Here is a 27,500-nt window from a genome sequence, read left to right as displayed (position 1 = left end):
TTCAACTGCGATCTTTTTCTATGCTTCATTTGCTTTTTTTTCAGTTATTTTTGTATTTTTTATCATGTTATTGTTTATAAAAGTTGCCTGGGTGAGGTTTATTATCTGTCTCTACCCGTTGTAAATTCTTTGAGGATTTTTTATATGGTCTTTACTTTTAGCTTTGTATTTGTTTGTATTGGTAGGCAGTAACATGTAATCTTTAATTACTTATATTTCCAATGTTACCCCTTCTATTTGGATTTTGCCTTCACTTTTTAATTCCTTATTTTTTTTATGGACCTTTCCTTTATATTTACAGTGATATTTCGACTTTTTTCAAGATATCGGCGAAAAAAAAATACGTTTTTGAATCTTTCTCAGCAAAGGCCCTGCTAAATCAATGCTTTATCAGGTCATTGCTTAAAACTCCTATTGAAGTTAGTGAATAACAGTCCCTCTTTTGTTTCAATATAATGTATACCTGAAAAAGTTATTCCTTATCAGTGTTTTTTATATGTTTAGGAAAATGAAGTTAAGAGATTAAATTGATTAATTAGATGTAGCTCCCTTTTAAGTGACATGGTATAGAACTAGTTACAGGCTGTTTGATTAGGGGCGCAATAGTATTGAAATAGGTAAATACGGTACAAGAATAAAAATGGTCCTATGTAAATTGTGCGATTGCCAAGATATTTGTTCTTCATCTTACTGTAGTTGATTATTAATTGCGGTGTATGCGCTTCTAAAAGCACTAGAATTGATTGATAACTTGAGTTATTGAGGTGGTTTACAGTAGTAAACCTATATATTATTATGTAAGCAAAATAGACAAAACTGTTTTTAGTATTATCTTTATTATTGTTGTTCTTCTTATAATTGCAAGTTTAATTATTATTGTTATCTTTATTGTTATTATTATCATTATTATTATTATTATTATTATCATTATTATTATTATTATTATTATTATTAAGGTTTGTTATTCAAATCATATAAAAACAAAGTGGAAATCCGACATTTCAATGATGCTTCCCCTAAACTTGAAACGTCAAAAAAAAAAAAAAAAAAAAAAAAAGAGGGTGGGGGAGGGGTGGGAATAGAATCAAGTAAAACAACATAACGTGGAGAAAGAAAAGTGTGCTTACATACAATCCTCCTTCGAGTAAGACCAATCAAGCCCTATGCATTGAAAGGTCTTGGTTTACAAGTTACGGCGCATCTCAAAATTTAAAAGCATTGTTTGTGTGTCCACCGTTAGGTGGCATTGACAAATAATCTTAATTTTTAAGGTGACAAGACTCTTCGCAGCCCCCGATACACAATAATTGATTGAATAAATGATAATTAATATGAGACGGCGTGGAACTCTTTGCAGCCCCCGATACGCAATAATTAATTGAGCAAATGATTAAGATGAGAGGACGTTGAATGCCTACAGCTGGTCAGTAAATGGCCCTGTATTTATGGACCCCTAATTAAAAATTTGTTTTTTGTTATCGATTACGGTACAATGATATTACGAAGACAAATTAAGTGATTATTTTATGTGTGTGTGATAGAGAGAGAGAGAGAGAGAGAGAGAGAGAGAGAGAGAGAGAGAGAATGTATTTCAATATATTTCTACTGAAAATTTAAAAATTTTGGGATGATAATACTTCATATTGAGTTAATTGAGAGAGAGAGAGAGAGAGAGAGAGAGAGAGAGAGAGAATGTATTTCAATATATTTCTACTGAAAATTTAAAAATTTTGGGATGGTAATACTTCATATTGAGTTAATTGAGAGAGAGAGAGAGAGAGAGAGAGAGAGAGAGATAGATGTATGTCAATATATTTCTACTGAAAATTTCAAGATTTTGGGTGATATTACTTCACATTGAGTTAATTTAGAGAGAGAGAGAGAGAGAGAGAGAGAGAGAGAGAGAGAGAGAGGGCCAATATATTTCTACTGAAAATTTTAAGATTTTGGGTGAAATCGTTACTTCGTATTGAGTTAATTATCTTCAAGAAAAAGATAACTTACATTCCTCAAAACACTGAATATTCTTCCAATGAAATAGTATTTGGGTATACAGTATTCCATGTCGATGTCGTAATTTATTCCATTTTCCACTCCACTAAATTGTTCGTAGATTGTATTTTTATTCTGCAGTGGAATCCTTTACTTTTACGGTTCTATAGCCACTTTTACCTCTCTCTCTCTCTCTCTCTCTCTCTCTCTCTCTCTCTCTCTCTCAAAAGCTTTGACTTTACATCAATCGCTTTTAGGTTGTGTTGCTTCATGCTCACGTAGTAACAGATATTTTGCAATTGAACGTGCATTGCTGCTATTTGGTATTCAATGTAAAATTGCATCTTGCACAACTTACGCAGTTTCTAGCAGTTATTTATTTATATATAAAGATATAGTGAATTGATTTTTTTATTCTATGTTTGGTATTGGAATGTACAATTTCAAGTGTATATATATATATATATATATATATATGAAATTGCACATTCCAATACCAAATATAGAATAGAAAATCAATTCTCTATATCTTTATATATAAATATATAAGTGCTAGTATGATATGTGTTTGTATAATATGCATATGAGTATGTATATAAAACAAATTACATGGTATCTGTGCGCTTTAAATATATAAGGAAATATATTTTGAATTCCATGTTTGTAAAACCGAAGAGAGTTGATAAATTCCCTTCTAGAATGAGGTATGTTGAAGGTTGCACGAATTGTATTAAAGATTAGCTTGCTGGTGTTACGTGCTGTTTTGAAAGCGGGGTCTGCTTTGCTTAGCGAAATAGTTTTCTTTAAGATACGTATAAGAAATAAAAGAAAAAAGTATGTTATGATTATAATAGAAAATTTACCTTAGTAGATTTGAAGTTTAAGTTCCATTTTATTGTTTATATGTTCATTTTATTTATATTATTTTCTAAACCTACAGAAATCTCTTTAGCATAAATGCACCGATGTTGTAGTTGAAGATGGAATTGAAAAATGTCTATTTTGTTGTCTATTATGATAACTTTTTATACTATCAAGAGATGCCATAAGCACACACGGAACACTACCTCTCACGTGTAAAAGTGTTTTTTATTGAGTACTACAGGGTAAGGTATGTGCCGAAGTGGTGGTCTTGGGTCGAGCAGAACTACGAAAAGAGATTCTCTTAGTCTTGAACACGTTCACCTGCCCCCTGAAAAAAAAAGCTTGTTCAAGAAGCATTATTCATTGCACACTTTTTAAATTGATGGAGTTCCTAAAACTAGATAAAGCTGAATGAAAGGTTAGGTTAGGTTAAGTTAAGGTCGATTGCTCCCCTACGCTTTTGTCTTCTCCACAATTGATGTAAATCTTACGAACTTCTCTCATCTGCTTGTTCTGAATATTGGAGTCATAGCAAATTCCCAAATCAAGTATAAAATTCTATGTGAAACATTTCTCTTTATTTAAATTGTATAGTATTGTCTTATTTCATTGGTATAACGAAGGATTTCAAAAGGTTCATTCATTCATTTAAGATTGTCTTGCCTTATGCAAGACACGACCTCTTGCGTTCGCAGCCCGTAAGCGAATTTGATTGAAATTTACTTTAACTAACTTTGAAAGAGGGAGAGGTTAAGAGTAAGGTAGTAGGTAGGTAGGTTGTCAAGGGCACCAGCCACCCGTTGAAATACTACCACAAGAGTTATTTATTGTCTGATTGGCTGGCCAGTACTACATTGTATCTTTCTCTCTGGTTACGGATAATTTTTCCTTTATCTACACATACACCGAATAGTCTGGCCTATTCTTTCCCGATTTTCCTGTTCTCATATACATGACAACACAGATTATTGAACAATCCTTACTGACAACACAGATTACCAAATAATTCTTCTTCGCTGAAATGGTTCACTTCTGCTCTGTAATTGGGAAGGGTAGAAGAGACTCTTTAGCTATGGTAAACAGCCCCTCTTGGAGAAAGACACTCCAAAATTATCCATTGTTCTCTAGTCTTGGGGAGTGCCATAGCCTCTGTACCATGGTCTTACACTGTCTTGGGTAGAGTTCTTTAGCTTAAGGTGTAGTACACTCGGGCACATTAGTCTATCTTGTGTTTTTTAAGTTTTTATAATTTATATACGAAAGGTTTATATTACTCTTGCTACTATTCTTAAAATGCTCTCTCTCTCTCTCTCTCTCTCTCTCTCTCTCTCTCTCTCGTGTGTCTAACAACTAAACAGTAACCTGATATTCTCCATGGGTTGATTTTATAGGTTTACGCACAGCATCACCCTGATATTAAGTCCCCTTCTGTGCTCTTAAACAAGGTTATAAGCATATATTTACCCCTGCGAGCGAAGATGAGGAGTAAGGGGGGGGGGAGAGTATTTTGTTTGAAGCGTATATCTTTATACGATGATATATAAAAATTTATATTTATCTATCTATATTTGTATAGATATACATATATGTGTCTGTATGTAAGTTCGTGTATGTAAATGGATCGTTCTTAATTCGGGTGCATAAATTTATATATATATATATATATATATATATATAATATGTATATATATATGTATATATATACATATATATATGTATATATATATATATGTATATATATACATATATATATATATGTATATATATGTATATATATACATATATATGTATATATATATGTATATATATATATATATATATATATATATGTTTATATATACACTATATAGCTCAATCATTCTGATTCAATACTTACTGAATGAGAAATATCATTAAGAAATTTTTTTTATAGTATAGAAATGTACATTTTTTTTAGCCGAACACATGCAATGAAAAATCGCCTGTGTACAATATGAACCTGATTTTCAATTAATACGCTTAGTGTACCCATACTGTACCTTAAGAATTTTTGGTAGACTTTCAAAATCAACAGCTGAACTTCATCAATGATTATATTTGTATAAGTTTTAATGGCTAATAACTATCATGAATAGGATTAAATTGAATAGTTGGAAAATTATTTTTCATTGTTTTTCGTGGAACTAAAAATTATAAATCTCTCATGCTATTTTTTGTTGAATATGTTTTTACTGCAGAGTATAGTTTTTCATTTCGTTATTTTGACCATATATTTTTTTATTGAAAAAAGTGTTGCAGTGGTTAATAACTATTCAGCTTTGATACCAAAAAGAGTATATTAACGCAAAAACTAATGGACGGGTCGAAGATAGATATAACGAGAACCCTGGATAACACAGTGCCTTTTTAAGATATCTTTTATACTGTGTGTGTGTGTGTGTACGCGCGTGTTGAGGTTGTTTGCTTCATACACTTTGGTTCTCCTGGCAGATAACAGTACCCTGAATAAACTGGTGGGTAGTAGACCAGGAGTAATCCAAGGACCTAGCAAACATTGGCCAAACATGCCACTATTCCTTTATGATACCCCCATGGCAATGAAATAGATGTATTTTAACACAAAATCTAATGGATGGGTCAACGATAGATATCACTATGACCCGGGATACCATTAAGCATACACACCTTTCCAAATGTAAATGATGGGGATTGCCATACCCCTTCGGCTCTGGGTGTAGGTTTTCTGGTGCCCCTTTCGATCTCAGACTAATGTCCACTTAGCTTCAGTGGCTACTGGTATTTGTTGGGTTTAAAAAAAATTGTAAGGACTAGCAAATTCACCTCAAAAGATATGTTGGGATACCAGAAGGTACCAACCCCATTAATAGGCATAAAATCCTTGGGGATATGTATACATAAATTACGTATATTTACATGGATGATATTTATATATATATGTATGTGTATATGTATACAGTACATACATACCAACCCCATTAATGGGCATAAAATCCATGGGGATATGTATAAGTAAATTATATATATTTACATGGATGATATTTATGTATATGCACTGTATGTGTATGTATACATATGTATATATGTATTTGTGTGTATATATATATATACTGTATATATATGTGTATATATATATGTATATATAGATATATATATATATATATATATATATATATCTTGAATCATCCGGCAGTGTAGTGTAGCGAATGCGTTACTGCTCTTGGCAGAAGATCCACGAAGTCCCTCTCGTAGCATGTTTGTCCATAAGATATCTATTTTTGGAAGCTTGAGGTCGGATTGAAGCCACCCTATGTAAATATTTATAAAAAAAAAAGAAAAAAATCGACGCGTGGATATGTCTATTGAGTCCCGGAGACATCCTTGGTTTATTGAACGGCCTTTCAAGAAGCGATGCCACACCAGGGTTGGTTTTAGAAAGTGTTGCAATACTTTTCTATGGGTGACCACGTCTTGGAGGAGAGAGAGAGAGAGAGAGAGAGAGAGAGAGAGAGAGAGAGGAAGGAGATGTTGATTTCTCCTTTCAAAAGATGATTGCGTGAGTGTTTGTATTGCGCGAGTGATTTGGATTTCGTATTTTTTAAACGCTATTTATTAATTAAAAATACCGAACTTAAATAGCATTAACTTAAGGAAGGATATGTAATAGAAAAAAATGGTTGACTCGTATTCTTGATTTTTTTTATATATAATCATATAACACTTGTCTTTGTTTATGAGATTTTTTCCAGTGTATTATGTTATCTTTAATTATTTTATTAACGTTTTTGTTTATCCATGAAGTAAAAAGAAACATTTCTTGGTTTATTTGTATTTATTATTATCATTATTACTACTACTACTACTCTAGTTGGAAAAGCAGGATGCCATAAGCCCAAGGGTTTCAACAGGGAAAATAGCCCAGTGAGGAAAGGAAATTAGTAAAGGAACTGAAAGAGAAATTATGAACAATTATAAAAATATTTCTAGAACAGTAACAACACCAAAATAGATGTTTCATATATAAGCAATAAAGAAGAGGAAGAAAAATAAGATGGAATAGTGTGTCCAATTGTTTACTCAAGCAAGAGATCTCTAATCCAAGTCAGTGGAAGGCCATGGTACAGAGGCTATGGCACTATCCAAGATTAGAGAACAATGGTTTGATTTTGGAGTGTCCTTCTCCTAGAATAGCTACTTACCATAGCTAAATAGTCTCTTCTACCCTTGCCAAGAGGAAAGTAGCCACTGAGCAGTTACAGTACAATAGTTAACCCCTTGAGCGAAGAAGAACTGTCTGATAATCTCAGTGTTGTCAGGTATATGAGGACAGAGGCGAATGTGGAAAAATAAGGTAGACTATTCGGTGTATCTGTAGGCTAAGGTAAAATGAGCCGTAGCCAGAGAGAATGACCCGATGTAGCACTGTCTTGCCAGTAAGAAGGGCCCAATGACTTTATTAGTAGTGTCTCAACGGGTGACTGGTGCCATGGCCAACCTACTACCTATGCATATTGTAAGGCTAGCTCTCTTGTATATAAAGTCTAGGAAGATTGATTCAAAACCCTTAATTTATACTTGACATTCATGTCTGATTGAGAATAGTTAGTCAAAAGAAATCAGGTATTTAGTGTCTCGAAATTTCCCGGAGAATAGTATTGCAAAAAGTTATCCGGTAACTTTGATTGAAATATAAATTCATGTTTCACAAATTATCAATTGCGTTGAAAATATTTAATATATAGAAATAAAAAAAAATTGATGAATTTTTATGCTGTTTGTACTTACGCTCGTTATTGATTGTTATTAAATGTCCAGAGTTCCACACAATAAAATTTCGACATTGTCTAAAACCAGAAATATCATATTTTCTTTAATACTCAAAATAGTTTTTTTGAACCCAGACAAACAAATTGATAATCTATGCGATTCTCAAAATAAAGCTACATGAGTGTTTGAAATTGGGTCATTACTAGAATTTAAAAGTAGTTCATCTTTTCACAACTTATTCATTCTAAATAAGAAATTCATGCCTCGGTATTGGGATGGCAAAACATGAATATTAATTGCATGACTTGTACCAAAATTGAAAGTTTCTGCTACAGTTTAAAGTAGAGTTTTTATAACCTCGACACGAGTGAGCTGTATATTTACCATCAAGGATAAATAATCTGTAGTCTTTCTGCCTCTGAATTTGTTGTTAAATATAATTACAAGTAAGCTGTACTTTTTATATTCTAAAAACAAAAAGGTTTTCTACGCTTCCTAAATCATTACGTTGCTAAATCAATGTTGCAACTTCGATGGTAATGTTATTGTTAGAATTATAATTAGATATGTATGATAAAGAAATGAGTGACTCTATTTTGTTTGATATAAAGTAGGTACTTTGTATATGTAATTTTACGTGATGACTTTTAAATTCGTGACTATCACGAATAGATCAAGATGATAAAAAATAAGGGAAAAAAACTTGGAAATGTGAGTTATACAAGACAGAAGCCCTCTTGTAATGGAGACTCAGTGCATGTTTATGTATGTATACCAGCAGATTCATGGGGCTTGTCAGCAGTACCCTTCTAAGACCAAGAACTTTGGTCAAGGACTTCTCTCTCTCTCTCTCTCTCTCTCTCTCTCTCTCTCTCTCTCTCTTATAAACTGCTCCCACCACCAGACGTGGCCTAGAATATAAACACCATCGTCACCCCCAGAGTTCTGTAGGAAGATAGTGTATCTTCACCACCTAGACCTTCGTGTTGCCATTCCCCGAGTGTCTTATTGACTGGCGAAGAAACGGAGTAAGTTTTCCCACTTCATAGCCAGTATTTCCCGCAATATCTCCCTGCGGAAGTCGAGATCTGTGTGGAAATTGCCTGTGCCTCAAGTGGTCTGCCATTTAGAAATGAACCACTCGCACATACAAACACAAAAGCACACAGGAGCGCGCGTGCACACACACACACATATATATATATATATATATATAGATATATTTATATATATATATATATATTTATATATATAGATATATTTATATTTATAGATATATATATATATATATATATATATATAAAGTTTTTATGTGAATTCATGAAAATTGGAAAAATCTTTCATTCCTCACAATGTGGAGGATTTAACTTAAACGACTGGCTGGCGATTCTATAGATCCATATCATCTTATTGCAAAAGCAAATAATGTTATTTGATATATATCTAAATTAAACCCCACTTTATTTAAATGGGGTTATTTCTATATATTATATTCTGTATAGACATAAATTTTATTCACACCGAAAATGGCTATTTGTTTTATAAGTGTCCATTAAATAAACGTAATTACCAATAAGGAATCATGTTATTCTCGCATAGTGATTAATTCGTATATCAAGTAACGATACCAATACACTGTGCAACCACTTGTTGCTGGTACCGTTGTTAAGATATTAGTTCCCTGTCCTTGTGTTTGCAGATATTTCCTGCTAATTAATGACGATCACATCCCCTGATACTGTTTAGAGAATCCGGTGTATTCAGAGAGTGGTGGGGAGATGTTATCTACGAAGGTCGGCAGAGAATGAGCTAAGTTCAGAAGAGTGTAAACTGATAAAATAAAATATAGCTTATTTTGCTTCAAGATACTGATTGGTCACGTAGAGCAATAACGTCTCAACTTAACTGAATTGTGCAACGGTATTTGGTGATTTTTGTTTTTGTTCCTTAGTGGTAATAAAATCACTCTTGTAATCTCTTCCGTACAAACATTGTGTATTAGTTTGCCTGTGTATATGTATGTATTACACTATGATGTTACTCGTAAAATAGAGTGTATCCAGAAAAATGGCATTATTTACCATATGAATCATTGAATAGTGGGTGTATACTTGTGAAAAAACATGAGACATCCAATTCTAAGGATATCATAATTATGTAAGTGTAAATATGTGTATGTGTATTAGAAGAGAGAAGGCAAGGAAGCTAACTTACCGAGTGTCATGTTCAGTACATATACCTGTGACAGGATACTATCCAATTTTGAAAACAGACAGCTCCCCCTCCTCTCCTCCTTGGAAGAGCAGGAGACAAGTAATAGGCATCCTGCTTCCCTTAAAGTGGGGTTTCCTGCCTTCTCTATCCTACGACAGGGCTAGAGATACAGATAGAAAGAGATGCCTCTTGTCCTGTGTCAGGATATAGGGCATCCCTAAAGACTGCTTCCTACAAGCACGAACGCATCTACCTCATCCTCATCACCCCTTCATCTGTCATTTCCTCACTTCCCGACCTCCCTTCTTCCTCCCGTCATTCTCTCATCCTGCTGGATGAGGGAGTGTCACCTGGATGCACCTGTTCTCCCCCCTTGCCATAGCGGACTCGGCTTGTTTCAGCCGGACGACCAACATCCTTTATGTACAGAGGAGTCGCTGCGATACCTTGCTCCGTATATGTGCTCTCTGACATATCCTTACTTCATGGCGAGTAACCAAACAGATAGTATAGGGAGAGCTGACATAGCTAGTGGGCTGGGCTAAACACAGAAACTCCTTTCGCGGTAAGGGGTTGGCTAGGTACACATCCTCGGAGCTAGGTGTACCAAGGATTCCTGTATCCAAATGTACATGTTTTATTCTTTCTATTAGGCGTGTTAGGTTATGCTGTGAACGCTTTTATAGTTTATACATACATACATATACCAAGGCACTTCCCCCAATTTTGGGGGGTAGCCGACATCTAACAAATGAAACAAAAAAAAGGGGACCTCTCCTCTCTACGTTCCTCCCAGCCTGACAAGGAACTCAACCGAGTTCGGCTGGTACTGCTAGGGTGCCACAGCCCACCCTCCCCCGTTATCCACCACAGATGAAGCTTCATAACGCTGAATCCCCTACTGCTGCTACCTCTGCGGTCATCTAAGTTTGAGTAATTATTTTTTAGTTAAGAAAAATTATAGAAAATATAAAACAAATGTTTTTAACCTTTCTGAAATGTTCAACTCTTCTTTGGGAGAGAAATATATATTTTCTTCTAGAAAAGCGAAATGATTCGAAGGCTGACTAATCGATTTTTATTCATAAAATCACACTATTTTGATGTGCATATGTTAATTATTTTAAAATATGACTATTAGGGACTACTGTATTTTATATATTATCATAAAAGACAATGAAGATTACATAATGTCTCTCTCTCTCTCTCTCTCTCTCTCTCTCTCTCTCTCTCTCTCTCTTTCTCCTTATAGAAACTTTCTAGCGATTTCATGTGTGCAGTTCAACCTGCTGGGAATTTTAATACAAGAGAATAAGCGGCTGTGCTATCCTTGAAGTGATTTTTATAGAGTTTTCATTGTAGAGAAAAGTATTTAGCTGGGTACCAGCTCACTCAGGTGTCAAGGGCAATCAGGAACAACATGTTTTTTTTTTTTTTTTTTTTTTTTTCAAAGGAGACTTTCCTTGCCATTAGCAGAAAAATCAAGGGGTCGCTTCTTTATCAAGGGAGAGTATAGTTGGTAGTACAGTAAGATTGTTATTGTTCGAAATCACACGACTAGGTATTAAATATGTACAAAAGTGTGCCAAGGAGGTTAGAAACCACCCAGTGTAGAATGTAGAATGAGGATTTGCCACAATCACCTCGCCAGGAATTTTAATTACTGAATAACTCAGGGTATGTTACAATGATTACATGGTACAGTCATAGATTAAGGGCTCCCTTAATCTATGGTACAGTTGACTTTATGAAACTTGGTGCGCAACACGGCAGCCTATGGAAACATCTACAAATGGTACGATGTAGTAGATCATATGTGTGTGACAAATTAATGTTTACTGTTTTGCATGTTAGCGGTAATTAAAGCAACAATATTATCTTAAGTTTAAAGTATACTACAGTAAAAAACTAGACAGACCTCCGTCACGGCAGCTTATTTCTCGACCTTTTGCTCGACTTTGACCTTGACCTTGACCTTTGACATTAACATTTATTAATTGGCGTGTATTTTCATACTCTCAAATATGAACCAAGTTTTAATTCTCTGTGACAACAATGTCCAAACGTATGGCTAATTACGTGAATTGGACATTTTGATTGACCGGGACCTTGACCTTTGTCCTTGACATTCCAAAATCTAATAATTTCCAGCTTTTTAAGAAACAGTTAATCCCTGCAAGTTTCATTACTCTAATATTAAAATTGTGGCCAAGAAGGTGTTCACAAACAAACAAACTCACAAACAGGGTCGAAAACATAACCTTCCAACTTCGTTGGTGTAAGTAATAATGTTCTTATTCGGCCTTATATAGCCCTTTTATCTTCACGTGCCTTCCTGCAGTGTGGAATAGCCAGACTTATTCTTGGCTTGCTGTGATATGTGCTTTCATTCATGAAACATTTTGTGCCACTTGACTCTACAAGACAATCGACACTTAAACTGGTCGAGTGTCCCTTGCTGGAGGACTTATGAATACGCTTTCTCTACTGGTACTGAAATGAGCAGAGTAATTACCCCCCCCCCTCTCTCTCTCTCTCTCTCTCTCTCTCTCTCTCTCTCTCTCTCTCTCTCTCTCTCTTTCTCTCTGATATAGTATTTTTATACTTATAGTCAGTTGGGGGGGGGGGAAACATGGTGGTTTTTGGGGTAAGAAAAATATGGCCTTCCCCCCTCTTCAGAAAAAAAAGATTATCATTCAATGCTATAAACATGAAGATAAATTCATTAACTATGTGTCTATGTTACAGATTTCCTTAATTGTTATATTTAGGAATATGCAACTCCATCAGTGAAACGTTATTGAAAAATGGGTCTCTAAATTGTTACTTTTTTAGTCTTGTCAACAATATTACGTTTATTGTTATCATCACTGTATTTTTTCTATAAGTAATTGTTTTGAAATGAAAGTTCCATATGATATTTGAGATTACCTCACAGACTACTTTGCATGAAATCTATTAATCACTTTATCAATTGATGACAGATGTGCCTCCGCAAGACATCGTTGTTGAGACTTTTTCAACAGTGTCACCTTTCATTACCTTCTGTTGAATTGTATTTTTCCATAATCTATCTCTCTCTCTCTCTCTCTCTCTCTCTCTCTCTCTCTCTCTCTCTCTCTCTCTCTTTCGAGGTAAAACAATCACCTGTTAGCACCGAAAACGTATTTATTGCAAAATTTGTTTGTTTTTCGAAGGAAGGTGAAGAATCGTGATGAATAATAAAACCACAATTGTTGTTGTTTACCGAATCTGACATCCATTGTTGGATTGTTATATAAGAAATTCGTTATAATGCCCGACCTTGGATATCGCAGACGTCTCTCACTTGTTACCTGTTTATATACCCGAAGGAAGACGTAACGTCACAAGTTAGAATTTTACTGTTCACATGAGTTTGTAGGAGTCTGATGTCCATATGTCCATCAACTGTAGCAACCTCAAACAGCTTTTCCCCTCCTATGGAACATCCCCTCAATGGTCTCCTGTTTATCACCCCTCAAATCTCATTATCCCCACATTCGACAGTCAAACACCCCCTCTTTTCTCTTTAATCCTACCCGTCCCCCTTCACACTTATATCACACACCTATATACCCCTGCTTTCCTCTAAGTCCCCCTTACCCAGTTACCCCTCTCACCTTCTCCCATTATTAGGGTTCTAAATCTCCAATTGGTGCTAGCTATACAGCCAGTATCCTGAGACAAAACAAGCCTCTTCTCATTATCTAGTAAAGCATTACTATTTATATCTGAACTATCAGGTATTTTATTAGTAAATTACAAAACAATTTAAGATAGGGTGAATCACAAGTTTGTCATTTATTCAGATTCAAGAAGTGCCATAGAAGTCCTGAAAGAACCAACTGGAATTACAAATCAAAGAGCTCCATGACAAATTCTAACTTAAAGGAGTAAATATTGAAGTAAGGTGGATACTGACCTCTGTTAGATTGTTAGTAAATGAAAAAGCAAATGCTGTATCAGCAATAAATTCTATTAAAACTTTACATTAAGTTCCCCGTTAAGGATAACCATCATAAATCATTTTATAGTAACAAAACTTTACATTAAATTCCCCGTTAAGGATAACCATCATAAATCATTTTATAGTAACAAAACTTTACATTAAGTTTACATTAAGTTCCCCGTTAAGGATAACCATCATAAATCATTTTATAGTAACAAAACTTTACATTAAGTTCCCCGTTAAGGATAACCATCTTAAATCATTTTATAGGAACAAAACTTTACATTAAATTCCCCGTTAAGGATAACCATCTTAAATCATTTTATAGGAACAAAACTTTACATTAAATTCCCCGTTAAGGATAACCATCTTAAATCATTTTATAGTAACAAAACTTTACATTAAATTCCCCGTTAAGGATAACCATCTTAAATCATTTTATAGTAACAAAACTTTACATTAAATTCCCCGTTAAGGATAACCATCTTAAATCATTTTATAGTAACAAAACTTTACATTAAATTCCCCGTTAAGGATAACCATCTTAAATCATTTTATAGTAACAAAACTTTACATTAAATTCCCCGTTAAGGATAGCCATCACAAATCATTTTATAGTAGCAAAACTTTACATTAAATTCCCCGTTAAGGATAGCCATCATAAATCATTTTATAGTAGCAAAACTTTACATTAAATTCCCCGTTAAGGATAACCATCATAAATCATTTTATAGTAACAAAACTTTACATTAAATTCCCCGTTAAGGATAACCATCATAAATCATTTTATAGTAACAAAACTTTACATTAAATTCCCCGTTAAGGATAACCATCATAAATCATTTTATAGTAACAAAACTTTACATTAAATTCCCCGTTAAGGATAACCATCAAAAATCATTTTATAGTAACAAAACTTTACATTAAATTCCCCGTTAAGGATAACCATCATAAATCATTTTATATTAACAAAATGTCAAACTGTGAGACAATGAATCTGAAAGTAATAAGTTAAACCAAAGAAAACCAATTGTTTCTCAGAGAGAATCATCAGACCAGAAAGGCAAAGGAACGAAAGTCCTTTTATTAGAATTACATTTTGGTCTCGAGATTAATCCATGATTTTGTTATGAGCATATCTCATGAGATTGTTCCCAATTGCAGATAGTATGACACTACGGCGTATGTAGTTTTTAGAATACACAGATTTATGTTTTGGTCAGAAAGTATTATCTGCCATTTTATCAGTATCTGAGAATTTTCTATATTTTAAAGATTTTAACATGTTTAAGAGGCATAGGTTTGATAGGTAAAATTTGAACTTGTATTTATCAAAGATTTATATCCATAATGATTCTTTTATCATTTAGATTTAATATTTATTTAATCTCGAATTTATTCGGACCAGCTCTGTAAGAATCATTTAGATAAAAACCATGTCTGAGGTAAGCAGCTAATGGAGTTCAGGAATTGCCGAACAACGTTGTGTTTTCGACTCGTCAGAGAATTTCAAGCACCTGCATCTCATCAGTCAAAGTCGATAACACCTTCACTTAACTTGCATTTATGGCGAGATGAGTTTCTGGACTTATGTAGCCTTAATTTTAATTCTACCCGCTTTGTTTTTATTTTTTATTTTTGGTATTATGTTACGTTATTGTCTGCGCCATTATCAATTGTAAGATCCCTGAGTCATTGTTATGTATCCCAGATTTGGTAGAATGAATTATCGATTGGAATATGTACAGCATGTGTCTCGTCTATTAATTATTCGTTAAGGGTTGTCAGAGATTCATTGGCAATTAATGTCCTGTTTATGTAGTGGCTCCCTATACAATTTACTACCAATAAGAAAGTGGTTCGTCTCTCTCTCTCTCTCTCTCTCTCTCTCTCTCTCTCTCTCTCTCTCTCTTTCTGAACATGGATCATGATCTTCCTCTAAATGATTCTCCCGCGATATTTGTTAAAATAAAATAAGATGTCGCTCTGAAGCTGTGTCCTTGCCATGAACGAAAGGAGTGACATCAGGGTGGAATCATAACATTCACCTTCAAGATGAAGTCACTGATTGAATAATGATGAATTAAATGATCTCGGAGGGAAAGGAATGGCGTAAATAGAAACGGTAATAAATCTCTCTTTCTTGGCCAGTGAACAAGTGCATTTTAAGGCCAAATTTATGACGCAACTGACCTGGGGATCATAAGTAGCCCAGGTATGAAGTACGCCAATACAAGAAGATTTTTTATAATCTTCTTGTAGTGGAGTACTTCGTGAATAATTTGGGTTTAATTAATTTGGTGAGTGAATAAATACTCAGATTGCCAGTGTATGGAATGAATCTACCAATAATGAATAAAACTGATTCAATTGAAATAATGCTGATTCTAAATACATATTCATTTTGCAAGGAGGTAACATTGGGTAGTTACAACAAAAGTTATTTGTTATTCAATATGATATAAAATCCTGTCTCTCTCTCTCTCTCTCTCTCTCTCTCTCTCTCTCTCTCTCTCAATGAGAACTAAAGTGCAAATTTCGTTTTTCCATCGTCAGCATGAAGCGTACTTTACGGAGACCAGAGTAAATGCGCTATTAGTGTCCCCTTAATCCTTTTGCGGTGTCCATTACCCTCTGTCGGAATTACGAGAGTTTGGGATATTGTTTCGGATTTATACGCAAATTTCCCCTCCTGCTTCACTCCTTTATTCTTCTACTTCCCTTCCTCCCTTTCACTCCTTCACATTGAAGGTTGTGGTGGCCGATGTGGTAATGTCCCTGACTAGTGAATGCCAGACTGGGGTGTGAGTCCCGCTCAAACTCGTTAGTTTCTTTGGTAGCTGCAATTTAACTATCCTTGTGAGCTAAGGATGGGGGCTGGGTTTTGGGGGAGCCTATAGATCTATCTGCTGAGTCATCAGCAGCTATTGCCTGGACCTCCTTAGTCCTAGCTTGGGTGGAGAGGGGGGGCTTGGGCGCTGATCATATGTATATATGGTCAGTCTCTAGGGCAGTGTCATTGTCCCTTGCCCCTGCCATTCATGAGTGGCCTTTAAACCTTTAAACATATACCTCCCGTGGCATTGTCGGTAACCCACTTGGCTAGCAGGCTGAGGACCTGCTTTTCAGTCTTGCACCGGACGAATGAGAAGTGATTAGCGCTTCTTAAAAACTGATAATTCCTCTGTTCTCCTGAGTAGCCAATTTGTACCTAGTTGATAGCCGGCTGTTGCGGGTCGCAGCTAAGGTAACGAGGATAGAGATGAGAGAAGAAAACACGTGTGGGTCTTGGTGAGGAATCCTCATTGCGGGGGGGGGGGGGGATTCAGAAGATATCCTCTTTCCCTTTTTTTTAATCTTGGTCCTCATTTACATCTCTCTCTCTCTCTCTCTCTCTCTCTCTCTCTCTCTCATTCTACACTGTCTCACCTTTCCCTTGTCTCCTTACATCTCTTTTTTATTCTGTCGACCTCATCTCTTCTCACCCTTCAGTCTTCGTCCCTCTCCCTTTCCTCTCATCTAAGGACCCATCTTCCCCTTCCCTCTGTTTTTCCTCTCACATCCTCACTCCTCCCTTCCCCTACCTGCCTCGTCCTCCCCACACCTTAATTTTCCTTGTGCATCCATCTAGACTTCGCGATCGTCACATATTCGGAGATCTAACAAACCTGGTAATTCCTTTCATGTCGTACCCCGACAAATGAAAACAATATTAAAGTTTCATTATCATTTTGTTATTGTTTTTCGTCCTCCAACTTTCCTTCTTTGCACTGATCAATTTGTTTGCTTATCGAATGATTTGATTGTATTTCTGTATATTTCTTGAATTGGATTTGTAGTTGGGGACACCTGTGAAGCATCCATATACAGTATCATTTGGTAGAATTGTGGTTGGTAGAATTATATGTACAGTATATATGTCTGTATAGGCTATATATATATATATATATATGTGTGTGTGTATATATATATATATATATATATATCTATATAAAATATGTATGTAATATATATATACCCTATATATATATATATATATATATAGTGTCTAGATGACTTTTCAGTGATGCACGAGTCTGGTAATTCGATGTAGAAATGACACTAATTAAATATCAGTTTTAATTTAAAAAAATAGTGTTTGAGAGAGAGAGAGAGAGAGAGAGAGAGAGAGAGAGAGAGAGAGAGAGACTGACTTTGTTTCACCAATCTCAGATATCTAAAGAAATGTAAGAGCTATTAACAAGTTTGATGTTTGGTAACTAGTCCAATTTGAGCAGTAATACCCCCAATGATTAGGAAATACTGTTTTTTTTTTTATTTTTAGGTAATATTTAAGTTACCTTTTGGCACTGAAAAGTTTAAGAGGCTTCACGAATAACTATCAATACTCAAGAATCCATTTATTCATTACTTGAAGTTTGAAATTACTATGACTTTGTATCGTCAAATTTGGGAATTGAAGCAATATTTTTTTTAGTGACCGTGTCCATTTGTATAGTAATTTATCAAAGCTGTACTACGATTATTTTACCGTGTGAATAAATAAAAGACTAATTACCAAATTTTTGTCTATGGATAAAATGCCTATACTAAGACAGCTGAATTCTGTTATATATATATATATATATATATATATATCTATATATATATATATATATGGGTGTGTGTGTGTATTTATATATACAGTATATAAATTACATTGTGAAATTCTGTTTTTTTTTTAAACCACGTTGTTTGTGTACTTATATGCATTCAATATGCATTATCTTTATTTTTCTAGCAACATTTTTTCCCAAATAAGAGCTGAAAACTGGGGCTCTTGTCAATCCCCCCAGCCCCCCTCTCTCTCTCTCTCTCTCTCTCTCTCTCTCTCTCTCTCTCTCTCTTATTAATTATCGCTCTCCCCCATGTTCTATCTAAACGATGGAATGACAGAATCAATAATACTCTTTCATGCACAACCCCTTTCGGTTAATAGTTTTGACAGATGCCAACGTAAGTGACTTCGCCCGGATTACGATCAAAGTTTTGCTTATTTCGTATTGGGTATTTTTGACAAATTTAGTTCAATTGGCTGTACGTCCATCTCCAAATAAAAAGTTAATGGAGGCCAATAACACTGAAACGATGGAGCATTGATATGTCATTTTGTTTGTTTGTTATGTTTTCTGGGAGACTTAAGTGTGGAAGAATGAATTGAAATGAGGGGTTGTTGGCCGGGGGGTGGGGGTCGGTACTGTCAGAATGTACCTTTTTATCTAATTATTATAAGACAGTCATGATTAAGGGCACATAATTATTATTATTATTATTATTATTATTATTATTATTATTATTATTAAATGCTAAGCTACAACCCTATTTGGAAAAGCAGGATGCTATAAGCCCAAGGGCCTCAAAAGGGAAAATAGCCCAGTGAGGAAAGGAAATAAGGAAAAATAAAATATTTTATGAATAGTAACATTAAAATAAATATTTCCTGTATAAACTATAAAATGATTAACAAAACAAGAAGAGAAAATAGATAGAACAGTGTGCCCGAGTGTACCCTCAAGCAAGAGAACTCTAACCCAAGATAGTGGAAGACCATGGTACAGAGGCTATGGCACTACCCAAGACTAGAGAACAATGGTTTAATGTTGGAGTGTCCTTCTCCTAGTTTTGTTTGTTATTTGCCGCTTACGAAAGATGGCTAATAATGTCACATATTGGAGGTAATATCATAGAATTTTGCTGATTGGCAGATGTTGGATGGAAAAATTTATCGGCTAAATAGCCATCACCCTCACCAGATATTTACTACTCTTAATGAAGCCTGTAAAGGGGACAAAATTTAAGAGCTATATAAGGATTTCTGAATTGGGGAAGGGGTAGATAATTTTTTTCTGTGGATAAAACATGATTTCTCTCTCTCTCTCTCTCTCTCTCTCTCTCTCTCTCTCTCTCTCTCTCATGTTCCCACAATATGTGTAAGGACTACGGAATAATTCTATTTAGTATTTTGCATCTTCTTTGTTCTGGCTTGGTGGTAGCTTCTGTGCATCGTGATTGCTAGATTGAGGTTCGAGTCCCGCTCAAACTCGGTAGTTCCTTTGGTCGCTGCAACTTCACCATGCTGTTGAGCTAAGGATGGGGCTTTTGTGGTACTCTGTAGGTCTATGTGCTGAGTCATCAGCAGCCATTGCCTGACCCTCCTTGTTCCAACTTGGGTGGAGAGTGGGCTAGGGTGCTGATATGTAATATGGTCAGTCTCTAAAGTAGTGTCCTGCTTGATAGAGCAATGTTACTGTCCCTTGCCTCAGCCATTCATGAGCGGCCTTTTGAAGAAGGCAGATGTCGGTTTCATGAAGAGATCAAAAGATTGTTTTACTAAAAACAATTGTAGGACATCAAAGGTCATCGACGCCAATTAGAGATGCGTAAGGTCATCCAGTCCCCAAAATATATCTTCAGTAAATGCGGAAAATGGGTTACTGACCTTCCTTTCTCGGTGGATACCAGCTTGTGTTTAATAAGATACAAATTGAATTATTTAAGAGACACACAGTTTTGTATCCTGAAGTGGTATAAAAATACAGGAAATTCTGATCGTGACCAATCTAAGGTCTACAAACGCTGATGCTAACAGCAAATAACATCCAGGTTTTCCAATTAGGGTTGTAGCTTAGTAAGTAATAATAATATTAGCAATTATAATAATGCCATAGGAATGAAATGATTTTCCAGAAAAGATCTGAAAAGCCATTAAACGTAGAATATGTGGAGATATGTATCAAGTTATTTTTATTCCATCTTCCTGGCCTCATACCCACAAGAACCCTCTTCTAATTCTGTGACTTTAACATTAGATTTTTTATACGAAGTTACGTTGAATTTTGAATGGTTAGTGAAGTCTTAATGATGGTAGGCATGCGTTGAAGGTATATATATATATATATATATATATATAGGACGGAAATGCTTAAAATTTAAATATAAATACTTGTACTTTACGTGTCCATAAGTAGAGGATATTTACCTACATTTTCTTATAAAGTGAACATATGGCAATCGTAATTAACATCCATTCAACGGCCAAACTGTTCTGCATAACTATTCCATCTACTGCTATTCACCCTCAACCATCCCCTTTCGCATATAAGAGGATAATACCTCCTTCCCCCCTCCCCCCGTTTACCTGTAGGGTTTCATAAGGGTGGGGGCCAGTTAGAAGAAAGAGAAAGTGGAAAATATACGTTGGATAAAGGAATGCAGCAATATGGGTGTCTAAATGGATAAAGGGGGTGGATATTTGAAAGGGGGGGAGGGGGCGTGATTGCGATAAATGTGTATCATAAAGAGAAAGATTTTAATAAGCCTGATAACAAGGATTACTCTTGTTTTCTTTGCTTTACGACGTTTCGTTGACGTCGTTGGAGGAATACTTCAGTAAAATGACTGATTTTATTATTATGTTGATTCACTTCCGTATTTTTTAAAATGTTTTCTCTTAAATATAAGCTGGAAATTCTATGTTCATTTTCATACGGCAGATCCTCTTTCTCGTAAATGGCTTACATAGAAAGGTAAATGACATGTGTTCGACCATTTAAAAGGCCGTAGAAATAATCCTTCTCTTTCCAGGTACAGCCGTTTCCCCTTTAGACGAGACGCTCATTTCTCTCTCTCTCTCTCTCTCTCTCTCTCTCTCTCTCTCTCTCTCTCTTTGTTATTCGATTCGATGCCGCAACAAAAGATTCATTTTCCAGTGGAAGGCCTGAGGCAAATGGAATCAATTGGCATAGTTTCTTGTGTTGGCTTGTATGCATGTATATATGTATGTATGTATGTATGCGCGTGTATACTTATGTATATATGTGTGTATGCGTGTGTGTATATATATATGTGTATATATATAAATATATATATATATATATATATATGTATAAATGCATATATATATATATATATATATATGTGTGTGTGTGTGTGTGTGTATGGACACACTGAAATCTGAATGTTATGTAAACTGTTCGTGAAGCTAACTTTCTTCATCGTCATGATAAAGGGCGTTGATAGCTACCTACAACAAAGCTCATTTAGACCTCTATTCGTTAACTTTAAACGTTTTTAATACACACTTGAGCGTAATAGAGACAGCGTCGATGACAGTTGGATAGATGTAGTTTATTCTTGGGTACAGAGAAACACAATGTTCATTAATAAGGATGAAAGCGTTTTCGTTAATTGGTAATCACAAGGTATCATTTATTTAGGTGGGAACTCCTGAACAATAGATATCCATGTGTAAGATTTTATTCAATGTTGTTATTTTATTAAGACTGGGCCAATGCAACGAGCATATTACTACCAAGACAATTTTGAGAGTGGAGAGCATTATCAAAAAGACGTTTGAAAATGTAGATTTTTCAATCCTAGAAGATTCTTAATGGACCTTTGGATTGGACTATGTAATTTTAGAGAAAAAGAAAAAAGAAAATACTCAATGCCTTTACATATCATGCTAAGCATGAAGCAGCAAATTTGTGTTGCTTCCAGCTAAGATATTAACTCTGTGGTCATAGCTATTTTGTATTGTGCATTTATCCTAGTACAGCATAGATACTTCCATCAGAGTCCTGAATGATCTAAACCCCAACCTAATTTATATCATAATCTGGCCAACTTTGCTCTACCTCATTATTTGCCCATATTGGATGTAACCTGTTCAATTGACTCCATCGTTGCAATTCAACCATCACCTTTCCAGAGCATGTAATTGTTTAGCAAGGAGTGTAACAGGTTTTGGAATATCCAACCAAAATGAATCAAGAGTAACGTTGCTAGTTATTTCATCATCTGCAATGCAGATTGTATTTCTAACTCTCTAGCTCATCGTATCCAGTTAAAATGCCAGACAAAGTGAGGACCACAAGGGAATACCTCAATGAGTTAACCCAGCACTCAAGAGGAGCAGACTAGCTAATGGTAAATCTCTCTCTCTCTCTCTCTCTCTCTCTCTCTCTCTCTCTCTCTAAAATTAGCCACTTGAACAAATAATATAGAAATGACGTATTGGGTAGTGTTATTCAGCATTCCACCCTTTCAAGCACGTTTTACACCTGGTGTTATTTGCCAGGTCGCTTAGCCTTGGTCGGTCAGATCAAGGACTTTATGCAGCTAAGCAGCCCCCAAGTCACAAGAGGAGTAAGGTTATGCAGTTAATCAGACGATATACGATGATGAAATGAGAAACTGGAGCGGAGAGTCTGTAACTGCAGTCCAAGGTTGGCGCCCGTCGCCTAAATCCTTATTCTTGTTCGGCCCTCCAAAATCTTCGCTTGTTATGGGTGCCACATTCATTTGCTCTCCTAAGGGAGTAGTGGCGTTAGCCAGGTACCTCACATGGTATATTGTAGGCATTACTGTATGGTCTATGCAGTTCTTACACTCACTTTTTAGCATTTTACTCCATCTTTGTTACCTATTCCATTATATTTCATTGCCTAAAATGACTGTGATTTACTCCTTTAGAGTAACTTTGAAGTTTGCCTCTGGTGAAGCCTGGAAGTCTGTGTGCCTCGTATCATTGAATTTTATCCACCTGCTTCTTCTCCTCATCATCTTGATATGGTGTTCATTCACAGTGATTCCAGGGCCACGTTCTTTTTCCAAACTTTCAAAAATCGATCACATAGCGAATCCTTCATTTTCCATATGCCGTGTAGTGCCCATGTAACCAATGTTCTGAAATCTTGGGCTATAGCTTCTGAGCTAGTTGTGAAATTTGTTTCTTCTGAGGTTCTTTATCACATTATTAATAATTATCTTTAAAATTTTTACTGTTCAATGTTTGAATATTCTTTGGTTATTTGTCGTTGCATAAAAATACCATCCTTCTTTTCTCCGTTTCCAAAAAATTTATTCTGTTGAAAGTTTAAATGCAAATTCTTGGTGTTACCGCCAGTTCCATGGGAATTTATGTTAATGAAGATACAACCACAATGTCGTGTAAATTGTATTCATAAATTGTGCCTAATTTCTTGCTGGTCGTTTAGTTTTTAGTTTCCTCGATTCCTTATAGTTTCATTTAGTATTTTACTCATATCTAATTAGTAAGAAATGTATTCAATTTATTATAATTTCATATTTCTCTTAAATGTAAGTCAAAACTATTTTATCATATACTGTATGATATTTATTAGTCGTGTAAGCACCCAAATAACATCAATTAGCAGATAAATATAAATTTTTCCGTAATTTTGATAATGATAATTATAATGATTTACCAGTAATTACAATAATAATATTTTCAATAATTTTGATAATTACATTTTGATAAAAAATTTAATACTAAATAATTTGGATAATAATAGTTTTTAAACGTTAGTCCCCTCACTATAGGACACTTTCAAACCCTTGCAATTGGCGTGGATAGTGTCGATTGCAGAGCAGGGCAGCCATAATCTCCTAATAGCCCTTGGGCTTGAGTCTCGAGGGACGGCGAATATAGTATTAAATATCATATTTATCGTCCATTGATGTTTTGCGCATTAAAAATATCCACACAGAACTTAATGCAAAGATGGTTTTTTGCTTATAATGGTCATAGTAAAATTAGGAAAATAGATTGATCTTCATAATTTCATTTTGCAGAGGTTAAAGTTAATCTTTATTGAATAATTATTAATGGTATTAGCCTTTGAAGAAAACTGAACTATAGATGAAAGTAATCATTTTTAAACTGCAGATATATAAATTACACTGACAAACACACACACATATATATATATACTCTCTCTCTCTCTCTCTCTCTCTCTCTCTCTCTCTCTCTCTATCTATCTATCTCTTTCTCTCTCTCTCTCTCTATATATATATATATTTATATATATATATATATTTATATATATATACATATATATATTTATATTTATATATTTTTATATGTATATATATACACATATATACATATACATACATATATATATATATATATATATATATTGTGTATGTGAGTTTGTGCGCGTTTTACAGCCAGGAAAGGAAAACTGGAAAGACTTTATTGGCGTTAGTACTTTGATCTTATTGGTGACATCAACGGACTTCATTGGGAGTCAGTTGATGCCACCAATAAGACCAAAGTACTAAATCCTATCACGTCTTTTCACTTTTTCCTTTTGTGACTACAATAAACACACACACATTATATATATATATATATATATATGTATGTATATATATATATATATGTATATATATACATATATATATATGTATATATATATACATTATATATATATATATATACATATATATATACATTATATATATATATACATATATATATACATTATATATATATATACATATATATATACATTATATATATATATATATAACTCGAATGTGTAAAAAAAAATATAGAAAATTAAGAGACGGGATCTCGACGCTTTAAATTAACATTATATGACCAACAACTCCCATTACATTTCCAGAAATGTTGTTCCACCCCACCCCCCTTGGAATGAAAAATTACGTCAAAACCTTCATACTTATCTTTTTGTGATTGCTGTAGATATTATAATAACAACAACAAATGCAGCTTTTTCTTGTCCACTGTGGGACAAAGACCTAAGGCATGTCCTTATACACATCTGGGGTTTGCCCATTATTATCATTTCGCTGACCACTGCGGATTTGGTGAGGGTGTGAGATTTTTGTCTGATAGTTCTCAGCAAACCAATCTAGTATAGATGGGTCTGACTAGTACAGCTTTGCTGATAATGACAAAAATACTCCTTCACTACGTTAAGGTATCCCCACTTAGAAAGGGATATTGACATTACTTATATATATTGCTAAGTGCAAAAAAAAACAATATTATTATTTTAACATCGAAACTACACACACACACACACACACACACACACACACAGATAGTTGTTTCGTGAGGTGAACGTGGTCTGAAACTCGGTATTATAATAAGGTCCTTGTTTATCACTGGATGTAAGATTATATCCTTCCTCAATTTTCTCTTGTTTCCTTTGTGTCAGGACTGTGGCGCAGCATTAGGTTAGACTCAGAGGCCTGAGCTTATTCATAAAACATAAGGCAGATTCACATCTGATCGTTGATATTATAAATGCATCGTATCCTTTCCTGCGTAGCTTTAACTTAATCTCATTTTTATTAGGTTTTATATCTAACCTTACCCCAGTAACCAATCTATTTTGGTCCTATCACAAATGGAAACCCTGTGCCCTATAGGACCTATATGATCTTGTCGTATACAGTCGTTGGTATTTAGAGTATCAATACGTATTCCACATCAACTGTCAATAAGAATAGACGAGGAGAGTGAAAGCCCACTTACACCAATGAGCTCTGAACTGTTCGATTCTGTTCGCAGTTCACCTCCTGCTATTGCAGTGGGTGCTGACGGGCTAACCGCCCCCACTTCATCCCTTTCCCTCTCTTTTCTCCACGTCGTTAAGCACTCCCACACCTCGTTAATCTGAGAGAGAAAAAAAGAAAAGGGAGAGGAAGTTGAAGGATGGGAGGATAAGGGTTGTGGGTGGGTGGGTGGGCCTTTGGGATAATTGGAAGGGGGTGATGGTTGTAGTTGTCCTGTGTCACAGATGTTGCTCTCTGCGGCTTGTAGTGAATTGGCTGCCTTTATATATATGGTTTGCTGACATTTTAATGGGGCTAGGTGTGGTTCTTCTGTGTAATGGGTTTTTGATATGGTGTGGTGTTATGATTACTGTGTTAATAGTAATATTGAATATTTTGTGTATTTCTGTTTTTTTTATATATTTTACACAATTAAGTTGCTACAGAATTCATTTTATCGAGGTTATCTAATTGTCTGTTTTGCATTCTGCAGTGATATTGTGGCCATCAATAGTAAATGGCATTTCGTTACCGACTTTCTTGCTGTAGGACATTTCAAAAGGTATTATTATTATTATTATTATTATTATTATTATTATTATTATTATTATTATTATTACTACTTGCTAAGCTACAACTCTAGTTGGAAAAGCAGGATGCCATAAGCCGAGGGGCCCCAACAGGGAAAATAGCCCAGTGAGGAAAGGAAACAAGGAAAAATAAAATATTTTAAGAACAGTAAACGCATTGAAATAAATATTTCCCATATAAACTATAAAAACTTTAACAAAACAAGAGGAAGAGAAACTAGATAGAACAGTGTACCCTCAAGCAAGCGAACTCTAACCCAAGACAGTGGAAGACCATGGTACAGAGGCTATGGCACTATCCAAGACTAGAGAACAATGGTTTGATTTTGGAGTGTCCTTCTCCTAGAAGAGCTGCTTACCGTAGCTAAAGAGCCTCTTCTACCCTTACTAAGGAAAGTAGCCACTGAACAATTACAGTACAGTAGTTAACCTCTTGGGAGAAGAAGAATTGTTTGGTAATCTTAGTGTTGTCAGGTGTATGAGGACAGAGGAGAAAATGTAAAGAATATGCCAGACTATTTGGTGTCTGTGTAGGCAAAGGGAAAGAACCGTAACCAGAGAGAAAGATCCAATGAGTGCCAGGATGAGGACGGTTTATATTCGTTATCCAGACATTCTATTGATGTTTTGATTTTTTTTTGCTAAACCTGATCCCCTTCACCATAATCTTGTTTGATTTTCAATCGGAAAGAATTAAAATCTTAGGTATTTTCTTTAAATCTTTATTATTAAAT

The 27,500-nt window shown here is 34.8% G+C and overlaps 1 protein-coding gene across 1 annotated transcript in view; it reads left to right on the top strand.

The window, feature by feature from the left end:
• Positions 1-27,500, top strand: part of Trim9 (E3 ubiquitin-protein ligase Trim9) — a 397,099-nt gene that overhangs the window by 257,680 nt on the left and 111,919 nt on the right. The window lies entirely within an intron of this gene.

The sequence above is a fragment of the Palaemon carinicauda genome, chromosome 40, assembly GCF_036898095.1.
Source record: "Palaemon carinicauda isolate YSFRI2023 chromosome 40, ASM3689809v2, whole genome shotgun sequence".
Classification (NCBI taxonomy): domain Eukaryota; kingdom Metazoa; phylum Arthropoda; class Malacostraca; order Decapoda; family Palaemonidae; genus Palaemon; species Palaemon carinicauda.
Note: the sequence above shows the minus strand (reverse complement) of the source record. Positions and strands in the feature narration are given on the sequence as shown.